Genomic DNA, 12615 nt, shown 5'->3' with positions numbered 1-12615 from the left:
GCCTGGAGAAAAGGAGGCTCAGGGGGGACCTTCTTACTCTCTACAACTACCTGAAAGGAGGGTAGAGGCAGGTGGGGGTCAGGCTCTTCTCACAGGGAACAAGCAATAGGACAAGAGGAAATGGCCTCAAGTTGGTCTAGGGAAGGTTTAGACTGGATAGTTGGAAAAATTTCTTCACAGAAAGTGTTATCAAGCACTGGAAATGGCTGCCCAGGGCAGTGGTAGAGTCAACATCGCTGGAGGGATTTAAAAGATGTATAGATGTGGATCTTGAGGACATGGTTTAAGTGGCGGACCTGGCAGTGATGGGTTAATGGTTGGACTTGATCTTAGAGGTCTTTTCTAACCTAAATGATTCCATGATTCTGCCCCTCCACTCTCATAAGACTGTACCTAGAATACTGCTTCCAGTCTGGGGCCCCCAACATAAGGATATAGACCTGTTGGAGTGAGTCCAGAGGAGGGCCATGAAGATGCTCATAGGACTGGAGCACCTCTCCTATGAAGACAGGCTGAGAGAGTTGAGGCTGTTCAGCCTGGAGAAAAGAAGGCTCTGAGGAAACCTTAGAGCACTTTCCAGTACCTTAAGGGAGCCTACAAGAAAGCTGGAGAGGGACTATTTGCAAGGGCATGGAGTGACAAGACAAGGGAGAATGGCTTCAAACTGAAAGAGGTTTAGATGGGATATTGGAAAGAAATTCTTCATTATTGGAATGGCAATACACTGGCACAGGTTGCCCAGAGAAGTTGTGGCTGCCCCATCCCTGGAAGTATTCAAGGCCAGGTTGGATGGGGCTTGGAGAAACCTGGTCTAGTGAAAGGTGTTCCTGCCCCTAGCAAGGGGTTGGAATGAGATGGTCCTGAAGGTCCCTTCCAACCCAACGCATTCTATTATGCTATCAAAGTTTAGTATAATAGAACAGATGATTCTAGGAATTGCTCATAACTGCAAAATTTTCTAAGGATATACTGAAGTTTTTCTATATTACAGATTACACGTCAATTACAGTTTTTAAGGAATGTGCCAGGAATAACAAATCATCACTGGGAATACCAGTAGAAGAAAAAAAAATATATTTCCTTTTATTAAAAAAAAAAAAAAAACAGAACAAAAAACACCTAGTATGTACTGTAGTAAAAAAAAAACCCAACAAAAAACCAACAATCTCAGTTTGAACTAGGAGTTTAACAGACAAATTATCAGACAGATTTTTAATTTTCAATTTTCTCTTCAGGAAAAAAAAAATTAAAAATCCAAGTTAAACTGATTTTAGATCTGCACAAGGCACTGTCCATGAGTTCTCACCACAGTCTTATTAGAGTCTCATTAAAATTTCCCTATCTTACTGCAAAAAGCATGTTTCATCTTATTTTTTCTACACATGCAAAGGTAGCTACTGTATTCAGCATCCAATGAGAGATCTCTAAATTTTCCCCCTCCTCATTTTGGCCAAGGACTGGCGAAGCCTGGAGCCATGTGGGCGTGTCTAGGTTGTTATTTTATACCATGCACATCATTGCAAGGAGGCAGAAGTAGATGATTCTTACTTCCAAGAAGGGGGCGTGACTTCAGGGAAAGAAAAAGGTGGCGAGCAGCCGATCTGTAGCCCTTCTCTTCCTTTTCCAAGGGAATCAAGCAGCGAATGGAGCGGTGGGGTAACACCGATCCCGACCAAAGGGTTTGTCAGCCATTGTTTTTCATTGTCTCAGGCTTGGGGGAAAAACATGCGTGCAGAAGGTCTGGGGGCAATTTTCTTTGTCTCAGGGGCGTGCGGTGCCAGGTCAGCTCAGGCTTGGTGAGAATTTTTTTAAATGCAAATCACCCTATTTTTTTATATACTTTTTATATACTTTTGTTATTAATATTGTTGCTGTCACTGTTCATTTTCTTGTCTCATTGCTGTTTCCAGTAAATTGTCCTTAACTCAGAATTTCTGCCTTTTGTCTTTCTCACCCGAAGGAGTGGGGGGAGGGGAGCAGCTTCATGGGGCTTAGTTTCCAGCTTGGCTTAAACCACAACACCCCCTTATCATTAATATCCAGAAAGCATATCTGGAGAAAAAGAGGAAGCAGCATAATTGACTGGAAAATGACATACAAGACAGTGGAACAGTCTTTATCAAAACCTAAGATCTGAAAATAAAATTTCAAAAACAAAGTACTCATTACCTAATCCTCTCTGAGTGCCTGGTCAACACAGAGGAGATTGCTGGCTCAAACATGAGAGGTAGTGCAACCCCTATCACAGATGTGTTTACATTGAAGAAGCTTGATAAATTACATTATTTTTAAAAAGATAGGAAAAAAGGTCAGAATTATAAAACCAAGCACTCAAGTATTAAGAAATGTGAAAATTATGGTTACTTATGCCTACAATTCAGTCCCTTGTGCATTATAATAGTCATTCATTCAATTATCATATATTGTTTTTGTTATTCACAGGATCCCTGCCTCATATATGGCACATGACATATATCATTAAACAAATCAGTTACACAAAAAAGGAGATGCTTTCTTCAGGACATTACATTTTTTTTTTACTAAGGAAATTGAATACAATGGTTAGTAGATCAAATAAATTTTAAAAAGTTTCCTATCCAAGAGAACTTTTGTGGAAACTGACAATTTGTAAAAAAAATAACTCTTCTTAAAAAAAAATAAATCTATCACAAGGAAAGAAATAAATAAAAATCCTACCTATTCCATAATATACCCACAGCCTCTGGGTCATGCCTGAAGCGCATGATTAGAACATAAAAAGACAGATGGTGGAAGAAAAGCTGAACAACTTCTCTGTCTGATACAGATCAGACATTTGAACGTGAACTTCCTACATCCCAAAAGCAATGTTCTGTTTAGGAACATGCTTACTGTACCTGTGAACAGTCTTGCTTTCCTAACAGAGCCATACAGCAGCTGGACAACAAACTGACATCAGAATGAAGTGGTCTGATCACTAGGCTGCAGAGGTTTCCATTCAACCAGTTTACACCAACTACAAAAATAATTTTTTTAAGAGGCAGAGTTCTTTTCCTAACAGCCAATAACCAATGCTTAGGATACTCTCCAGGGCTGCTAGTTCCTGCTGGAAATTAATCGCTTTCAATATTGCAGACACACCATTTAATTACTTGTGTGATTTGGGTCACTATCTAGTTCTTGTCTCTGTTCTTACTGATAAATTTTTGATTTTGGTTTCTTCACAATATGGAAGATGATTCTTTTTAATTTTTCTGGACAGAAAATCTATTCTTGTCCAGCTCTTGGCATGATGAAGACAGCTGAAACTGAATAGATGTTTTAAGGCCATTGGAAAAAACCCACTCTCTACTTCTTAGGAATCCACCATGAGAAACAATGAGCTTGATATGTTGAAATGAAGGGCATTCACAACCACAAAGTCAAAAAAACAATGCTATGAACTTCCTAATTGCTGTAAAGTAACTCTACAAATGTCAAGAATAAAGCATATCAAATTGAAAATTGCTTATAAATTTTGTGTTAACTTGCTATTTGACTCAGTTTCAGTTTTCCATCTATAAAATGAAAATATTTAACAGATGTGCAAAAAAAACCACTCCAATGTGTGTAAAGTACAGATATGTATTTTGAGATAATTCCTACAAATTCATAGATTGAAACACTTTGGCATTCACAAACTATTTGGATGGCATACAGCAGGTAAAGCAGTAGGCTGCACAATTATGAAGAAAAACAAATATATCAAGTGGGTTATAACAGTATACCAGTCAGCTATGATTTCCCATGCACTGTATGAAGCATTGAATTGGGACCAGAAGGGTAAGGGGGAAATACAGTCATGTAGTTAAAAGCCCAGTGTATGGGGAAGGGAGCTGGATTAAGTTTGTTTCTTCAATTTTAGTCTGCTGTTTCCTTATCAGAGTCCCTGATTACAGCCCAGCATTTTTTAACTGCTCCTGTAAAATGCCTTGCCTGTCTACACATACACACGCCTTCAAGAATAAAAGTGTTTCAAATCAAGACAGAAAAAAATCTGAAAGAGAAAATATCTAGCCATTTAAAAAATGTTGAGATCTCCAACTGGAAAACCACTTAGAACCAACTGATACACATACTAAAAGCAATAATTCTTTTTTCTATATTTTTTCCCAACTTAGAGAGTTTAATAGGAAAAGTTTTTCAATGTTTATTTTAGTTATTTAGAGGTATAATTTTGCTTTTCTAATGCTGTTCTGTTTCTCCAAAATCAAAATGTTAAAAAATGATTTAAAAAAAAAAGTATAAAAACAGCTTCAAAAGAAAATTTTAAAAAAGTAAATAAATAAAATCTGTACACAGGAAACATTCAAACTGTACAAGGTAGTCAAAAGCATAAAATAAAAATAACAACAATATTTTCCTCTTTCAATTGAAATAATTGCTACAACTAACACCTCAAGAATAATTAATTTTCGATTTCCATAACATGAATAAAATAACTACATCCTCCTTAAGCAGTTAGCTTTTGTGATAAACAGTAGAACAAACTCTTAACACTAAGGCAAAAAGAGTACGAAAGTGAAGGCTCTTGCTTCCCATACACACACACTTTAAATGTGCTAAAAATACGATCTAAACAAAAAGTAAGTCATCTTATAAACATTTCCACATTAAGTATTTCTGCATGCTAAATATATTTTTATGATAAAAAAATTTACAACTACATAAACTGTGATGGTGCAACTTATTCAGGATTCACCACATCTCAGAACAAATAAAACAAAAAAAAACTCATTACAAATAGGCATCATCTTAAGTTTCCCTCTATAAATACACCTATTTTTCATACCAGAAAAGTGCATGTTTTCTGATTTAAAAAAAAAAAAAGTACATCATAAACACAACCCAGGCAAGATAAACTTGACAGGAACTACATAACTACAGTAGTTTATTTCCTGCTCCTATATATATTTAAAGCAAACCTCCTTAAATAAGTCAGAAAAGTTCAAACAATGGCTTAGCTAACCCATTTTTATTAAAATGAAGGGTGGATAAAAGAAACAAATGAGCTCATGTCCCTTCATGATGATGAAACTATCCAAGAACTACAACTACTTTCTTTCCTGTAAAGCAGTTACACTCGGCCTCTATGCATACCACGGACCAAAAGAAAACAGCAATGCAGCTACACAGAGATAGAGGCGGTTAGAGACGACTAATGGCTCCCTCTGCAATTTACAAAGTTTAAAATTAAAAAGCTGTTTTTTCAAAGTGTAAATTGTTCCTCTCCACACACATAGGCTTGAGGCCCTGTTGCAAACAGTGTTCAACAGGACCAGGCAGCACAAAGACAGGAATGGGAGATCAGTGGGAGGGAGGAATTGGAGCTCAGCAGGATCTTCAGGCTTTTTAAAATTCAAACTGCTCCCTGACCAATACAAATCACGGACACGCTACTGAGTACTATACGGATTTACAGCATTAAAAACACACCTTCTACATGACAGCTATATTGACTTCACCCTTTTAAACAAGTATCAGGGCACTCAAAGACACGATAGCAGTTTATAAGATTCTAAACACAATATACCAGAAATTCATTACCACTTATTATTACAAGATTTGTCTAAACAACTAAAAAAACTACTGAAAAATAGACAAATTCTGTGATGTTGATACTTGTTTGCCATTTACAAATTTATTTTCTATATAAAACTTGTTATCTTAAAATTTCCCTCAACTATGTAATTTCTGTATGAGTATTTTTATTAGTTCACAGGATGTTTATTTTAAATCTACCTCAACTTTTAATAACACTCTGAACTCTACCACACAATAAGTCCAAGATTTACCTTACTCTAAATTAGCTACCATTTATAAATAAAGAGCTGACACTTAATCAATCGTAATTTACAAAACACATTTGACTTGTTAAAATTATAACTAATTACATACTTAAACATCATGGACACAAACAGCCAATAACGGCCTCAGGATCTCAAAGGAATATAGCCTGATAAGAAATGATGACACTTTTTAAACATTCCTCACTTTTCACTTAATTAAATTTACTGTTGATTCTCAAATACTTAGGCTAAGATATCATCTTCACCCTGACCCCTGAAACGTCATAAACATAGCAGTCTACACATGACCCCTCTCCCACTTTCTGTTTGTTAAGAGTATAAAACAGTATTTCATCTGCATTTAATATATATTCCTGTAATATATACAGCACATGCATATGGAGATTGTGTGGAGTACCTGACACAATATGCTTGTCTATCTGTATTTTCTAGGTCTGCAGGCATCCGTGTTGTCAATCATGTCACAAGTGCTAGTTTTATACTATAAATAGTCAGTGATTAACACACTAATCAATTGCTATATTATGTAGAAATTAAACCTCTACATTATAAATCCATGTGCCTTCGAAGTTTTGAATGTTCAGAACAGCGTTGATTAAAAAGAGAAGGTAATAGCAAAGAGAGGTGGTATTTTAGTTCCTGGGTATTTACATTGTCTCTCTTTCCCTACTCTTCCACTTACTTCGCCCCCGACTTTAAGAAGTTGTAAATATGGCAAAGGATCAGTGCACATTTGCGGCTAATTGTATTGTTTCCTCCTCCTCCTGCTCCCCTACAGATTGAGGCCTGTTACTGAGAAACCGCTTCGTCTTTCTAATCCCCGAACTGGAGTACATGCGCTGGCCGACGGGCCTGCGCCCTCCGCCGGGCCTGGGCCTCCCGGTAGCCCGGAAAGAACTAATCTCCTCCCCCAGACCCGACCGAGCAGGAAGGGGGGCTCCTAAATAAACACCTCCGGTCACCACTTACTCCCCTCTATCCTGGATAGCAGGTAATCCCCTTTGCTCCCGGCAGTGCTGGGCCAGGAGGCCCGGCCCGCTGCTAGAGAGGGCAGAGAGAGGAAGGGAAGATGAAGGGGGATTACCTGAGCAAATCGGCTTTCGAATCCGACGAGAATCCGAGAGAGGGGCAGAGAAATCCGCTCCCTCCCTCCTCAGAGGAGCTGTCGCCGCTGCTAGGCCGCGGCCGCCGCCACCTCGGAGCAGAAGGAGGATGGGAGATAATATAACAACAATAATCCGGGCCGGGAGGGGGGCTGTCTCCTCTTCCGTCTCCTCCTCAGTGCAGCGAACATGTAGAGCCAGGGGGTGAGCGACCAAGCCAAATCCCTTTTTCCCCGAGCCTGCTTCACAGCATCAACACGGGCCGAACCAAACCGGTTCCGAGACACATTCCAAGCCGCGAGGTAGGGGTGGGGGGAGGGGAGGGCAGGGCAGCTGCCAAGGGGCCGCTGCTCCCTCTGTACATACGAGTGCAGGAGGATGGGGGAGGGAACGGCCTGAGCGGAGTAAGCCGTGAGTCGGTACCGGGGGGGCGGGGGGGGAGGGGCGGGAAGAGGAAGAAGAGGAGAGGAGAGGGGGAAAGAAAAGGAAAAAATCCTCTGTGTGTGTCTCTCGCTCCCTCTCAGAACAAAATGCCGACCGGAAGTGCAGCTGCAGGAATTACTCCCTCCACCGGCGCCAAACACCAACAACTTCCCCTTTCTTACTCACTCAACTAGCGTCGCTTCCGCCGCTGTTACTGCGCTGATCCCTGCCGCTCCCTTCCTAGCTGTGCTACAACTGGAGTGGTTCCCTCTGCCTTGCCTCGCCTAGCAGCAGCGGGCACAACTGAGTCTCCGCTGCGTGACTCTCTCCCCTTCCCCACCCCTTCAACTACTGCCTCAGTTTCTTTCTTCTCTCCCCTTCTGGTGAAGACTGGAGTTTATGTTTATGCTTAAGCCTGCGCTGAGAGGAAGGCAGCCAGTGATTTGTGATGAATTGACCGTTGAAAAAAACACGTTTCGGGTTTTATTTTTGCCTTCCTTAAGGATGATAGGAAGGAGGATTGCAAAATAACACTTCCTAGGAGGCGGGCTTAAAAAGGCGTCTTACAATGAATTCACAAAGGTGGTAGTCCCGTCCTCCTTTACCTCCCTGCCCCCGCGGATGTGTCAGACCTGAGACACTTCCTGGAGTTACTGTTACCGCTCGTGTTTGTCTGCGTGGGTGTAAATAGGCCGCATTGCAGGAACTGAAACACCGGATGCTAAAAGCGTTGCCGGGGTGAGGAATTGACAAGTGGACGTACCGAAGTGGAGCGGCTTTTAAAAACAACCTTTTTGGACGAGCACGGGGGGAAATGCTGATGGTTGGATGAAGGGCCCTTTGCTGGAGGCTGATGCTCTCTGCCATCACCAGACTTACTGGAAATATTTTAATTGTGGATTGTGAAGGAGTGTTTGGTGAAAGAGAATGTCCTAGTCTGATAGTTTTTCTGTTTTTTCTCTGTACAGGTAAAACTGTGAACAATCACAGAACGGCTTAATAGCATTTCTAGCTGATGAATTAACTGTCTTTTGCTACTCGTTTTGCTCATCAGTACTTGGACAAAAATCCTTTGATTTTTAGAGGAAGCCTTCCTTGTCTGTGGACTTCAGCATTCAGCCATACAGTTGAACACAGCTAGTTTTAAATACCCTGTGACATATAAACACACTCTTTCAGTGCTGGATGGATATTATTTACACAAAGGGATAATATCTTGCACCAATGTACTTAAATCTTTTCAAGTCTTAGGATTTGCTGAATTACACTGTCTTTAATACAGATTTAAAATGCTTCTCTCAAGCTTAAAGAGCTATTAAATCTATAATGTTGGATGAATCAAAGTTTGTTTTACAAATGTATGTGGTTTTGTTTGAAAGTACAAAAATGAAGATGGTACTGGAGAATACAGTAATTCAGTACTGGAGATATTAATATCTAATGAGTACATAGTCATGTAAGTTTAATAAAGACAGAGTAAACTAGGCTCTGAAAAAAATGTATTATATACCTCTGTTCCAAGTTAATACAAAAGGTCCAAATCCTATAATTGTTTATTCATTCACAACTTCAAGCTATCCATTTGAAATAAAGATAAATAACTAATGTAGTAAATGAAGTATGTTTCTAAGTCTTTGTGCTTAATTTAATATAATGCAACTCTGTAAGTCAAGGGGGAAAATATAATTTTTTGGTAACAAACTGAAGTTTAATAAACTACCTTTTTAGGGTTCACATACCCATATGTATGTGGACATATACACCTATGAATTCAAAGGAAAATGGGATTCTAAAATTACAAAGTTGGCCTAGGGATACTAAATCTGCTTCTAACTGATTGTTACTGATTCATGTTGATGGAGTCTATAGGTGATTTTAGTAACTTATTTATATAACAATTTTTTGTCTTAATTGATGATTTAGTGTGTAAATAAAATGTAAATACTGAAATTTTGCTTTTCAATTGCTAGGTGTCTTCTATATCAAATATGCTTTATCCAGTACAAACATCATGGTAAAACATATCACATTTGACTACTTTGTTTCTGTTGGAATTTTCCAATGAAAAGCTCACTGGACCATTTTATGTTTTTAAAGTCTTGTTCAACAAAAAGAATTTGTAGAAATGACTATTTTGTCTGAGTATTATATTATTACCTGCACAAGAAAACAACTAATTTAAGTCATTAGTTGTTTTAGAACTTGGTGTTGTAACACACATGAGCAAATTTGGATTTTTTTTTTCATTAAGGGAAATTAAATATTTCATGTTTTATTCCATTAGGTATTACTGTAATCCACTTTTAAGAAGCAAAGTGCAAATTCTTCACACCTGACACCATGTTTTCTTAGAGGTTGCTTGTTTTATAAAGACTGGTATAATGTGCAGGTACCTGTACTTTTGTTAATGGGATGCACAAACACTGTTTTACTTGCCTGTTAGTAATTTATAGGTAGTACGTACTTCTGTGCGGAATTTTAAATTAAAAGTGATGTGTCGGTAAAATATTTTTTAAAATTAATGTCGTGATGGTATATTTTTTTCCAAATAATTGAAAGGAAATCAGCTTCTTATCTGAATGTTATATAGTAATGCAACATATAACTATCATCCTAAATTTAAGTATTCAAATGATTGGGAATCTGGTGTTAAGGCTGAGCAACAACAGTGAATAGAAAGAATGTAATGATGAATGCTGTATAACAAGATGAAAGTTATGTTCTCTGCACTGACTTTAGTTCAAAGGAACAAACAGTAGCACCATGTAATTAATTCACTGGGGAATATTCATCATTAAAAGTAAGCAACCTAAGTATCGGATGAAGCCTTCAGTGGAACAGGTAAGATAAAAAAAATAAAAATAAAAAGCTGAGAAAGCCTGAAGATTAAGGAGTAAAATATTTGTATAGGTACTTGCTCTAAGTTTACAGCTTGATGGTGACTATGTTTGGTTTTTTTTCCTGGTAAGCAAGATGGACGTTTGTGGAGTTTTTTCTTATACTAATTATTTAGCATATTTTACCAACAAGAATTTAATATGAAATGAAATTAAACTATTTAATTTAATTTTTTCTAAGTGATAAACTTGCATTATCTCTACTATGTTAAAAATTTGCTTCTGTTTGTATGAAAAAGGGATATGAATTCTATGGCAGATATATCTTTTAAAATGTATACTTGTAAAAAACAGTTCTCTGGAAGAAAAATTATAGAAGGCAAAGCTCTAGTATTTTCATTTGAATGTTAGTTAGTTTTTGATTATGCAAGGCACTAGTGATGATTGAGAAACCGCTCAGACTATTCACTGAGTCTTCACAGAAGTATAGCGAATGTCGTTTATTTCTATCTTTAGCACACTTTTTATAGGGTCCGACAGGGTCCGCGGGCTTAGCAAGCTTCTATTGGTTAATACATATTGTTTTACATTCTTTTCTCAATACACAAGGCTATTGTTTTTCTTTATTCCCGCTGCTCCAAGAGAGTTTCAAGGACACTACCTTTAATGTTGTCACTTATACCAAAGGCTGGCTTGTGCAGACAGGCTTTTACTAAAATATCATGCCCTCCTTCTGTTAAAATATTTTCTATAAGTGATTCTGAGTACATTTAAAATATAGATAATTTGAAATATTTAATTTAGGCTATAAAATATATATATAACAAATACATTAATGTCCTGGGGTGATTGTGATGTTAAATTGTATCCCCATCTGTCCACCTAGCCCAGAAATAGGTTTTGTATCCTTAAAACTTCATCTAACAGTAAAAGTGAGCGGAGAAGAAGCACTGAGTCTGTTATCAGAGACTGCACTTGCTCCCCCCGCATTCCAGGACGGCGTTTTGACTACAGCACAGACAGACAAAGGGAGAGAGATTGCCTTGGCTTTCCAACTAGCCGAAGCAGAGAGGTCTTCCTGGACTGTTTTCTTTCCCTTTCCTTGAATGGATCGAACCTGCTCTGGACTGGGGACTCGGGGGAGCACCGGGAGCTTGCACCCGTGGACTAGCGGGAGCCCAGCCTGGGCAGCAGCATTTTCCAACTCCAGAGGGATTGATAACAGAGTGAACATCCACAGGAAAGAGACCCTCTGAGTTTGTCATCTCTTCGGAACGGCGAGAAGTTTTGTAATTTGATGTTGTTCATTCTTATGCTGGGTAGTGCTGTGCCTGTGAAATAAACAGGTTTTTTCCACTTCTCTCAGAGAAATCTCTTCCTGAACCGGTTGGGGGGTAGGAGAAAGGGGCCACGTGGGTTTGCTTCCTGGGGGGGGGAGGCATTGGAGGTTTTCTCCCAAATTTGCCCAAAACAAGACAATTATATATCAGGAAAATAAATCAGTGATAGATTACAATTACTCTGCTGGACAAGTAGATTGTCCCAGTATTGTTATATTAGGGCTGTAAGAACAGACTTAATTGTTTTTGTAGGGAAGATAAATTATGAGTTATATGCTATCATTGAAAGAAATTTGAAATCTGGCTAAAGATGCTCCTTAGGCTCTTTTCTGTAGGTTCACTATTGGTGAACTCCACAAAGGAAGCAGGTACTATTCCTGCTGTAACTTCCTGAACTTCCCACAATTATTTTTGTACTTAATCTGAGCCTCATATGACTTTATCCTTTCAAAAGTTTTGTTTTGGACAGGCACTGGGAAAGCAACTTACTGTCATGTTTTATAATAGAGATATAGAACTGCATGTCAGATAACAAATGGTGTGCAATTTCATACAAGAGCTGGGAGGACCACTATGGATTAATTTAGGAAATTATTATAAAAGCATTTGGGTATTTTTATTTTTCACTTTTTAAGGTGTAAAGGTAAATTGATACAGCTTCATAGGCCAGAAAGTTGATTTGGACATTCTTCTTCTGGCAAAGGACAGAAATTTAAAAATGGCCTAATGGACTGTTGTATTCAGCACAAGCTGATGAAAGCCACACTTCTATGGATTAAATAAATCTGAAAATATCATATCATACTTAAAATGTCTTGCCACTCCCCTTTTAATGGACTTGCCAGTAAGAAGAAGATTTAAGACAGAGAGAATTATCAAAATCATGTATGTTAAAATAACTTCTTGGGCTTAGGCCTTTTAAAACAGCTTCTTTGAAAAAAAAAAAACAAAACAAAAAAACAAAACAGAACTTTTCCATTCTTCAGGTACTTAAATGTTAACCATCTCAGCTAAAAGATTCAATGGCCACATATAAACAGTCCATGCCTGGGACTCTTCTCTGGCATTGTGGCTGGTAGTCACA

The 12615-nt window shown here is 38.3% G+C and overlaps 1 protein-coding gene across 4 annotated transcripts in view; it reads right to left on the bottom strand.

Moving 5' to 3' along the window:
- Positions 1-7035, bottom strand: part of LOC148183445 (nipped-B-like protein) — a 207767-nt gene extending 200732 nt beyond the window's left edge. For all 4 annotated transcript variants that reach the window (XM_088061503.1, XM_088061504.1, XM_088061507.1 and 1 more), the window contains exon 1: positions 6913-7035. The gene's annotated coding sequence lies outside the window, so the exon portion shown is untranslated. The remainder of the gene's footprint in view (positions 1-6912) is intronic.
- Between the last annotated feature and the right edge of the window lie 5580 nt (positions 7036-12615).

Source organism: Pseudopodoces humilis, chromosome 12 (assembly GCF_049639895.1).
Source record: "Pseudopodoces humilis isolate 2021_Gansu_Grassland_sample_001 chromosome 12, ASM4963989v1, whole genome shotgun sequence".
In the NCBI taxonomy this organism is placed as follows: domain Eukaryota; kingdom Metazoa; phylum Chordata; class Aves; order Passeriformes; family Paridae; genus Pseudopodoces; species Pseudopodoces humilis.
The sequence above is the reverse complement of the archived record's forward strand: the minus strand, read 5'-3'. Positions and strand labels throughout refer to the sequence as shown.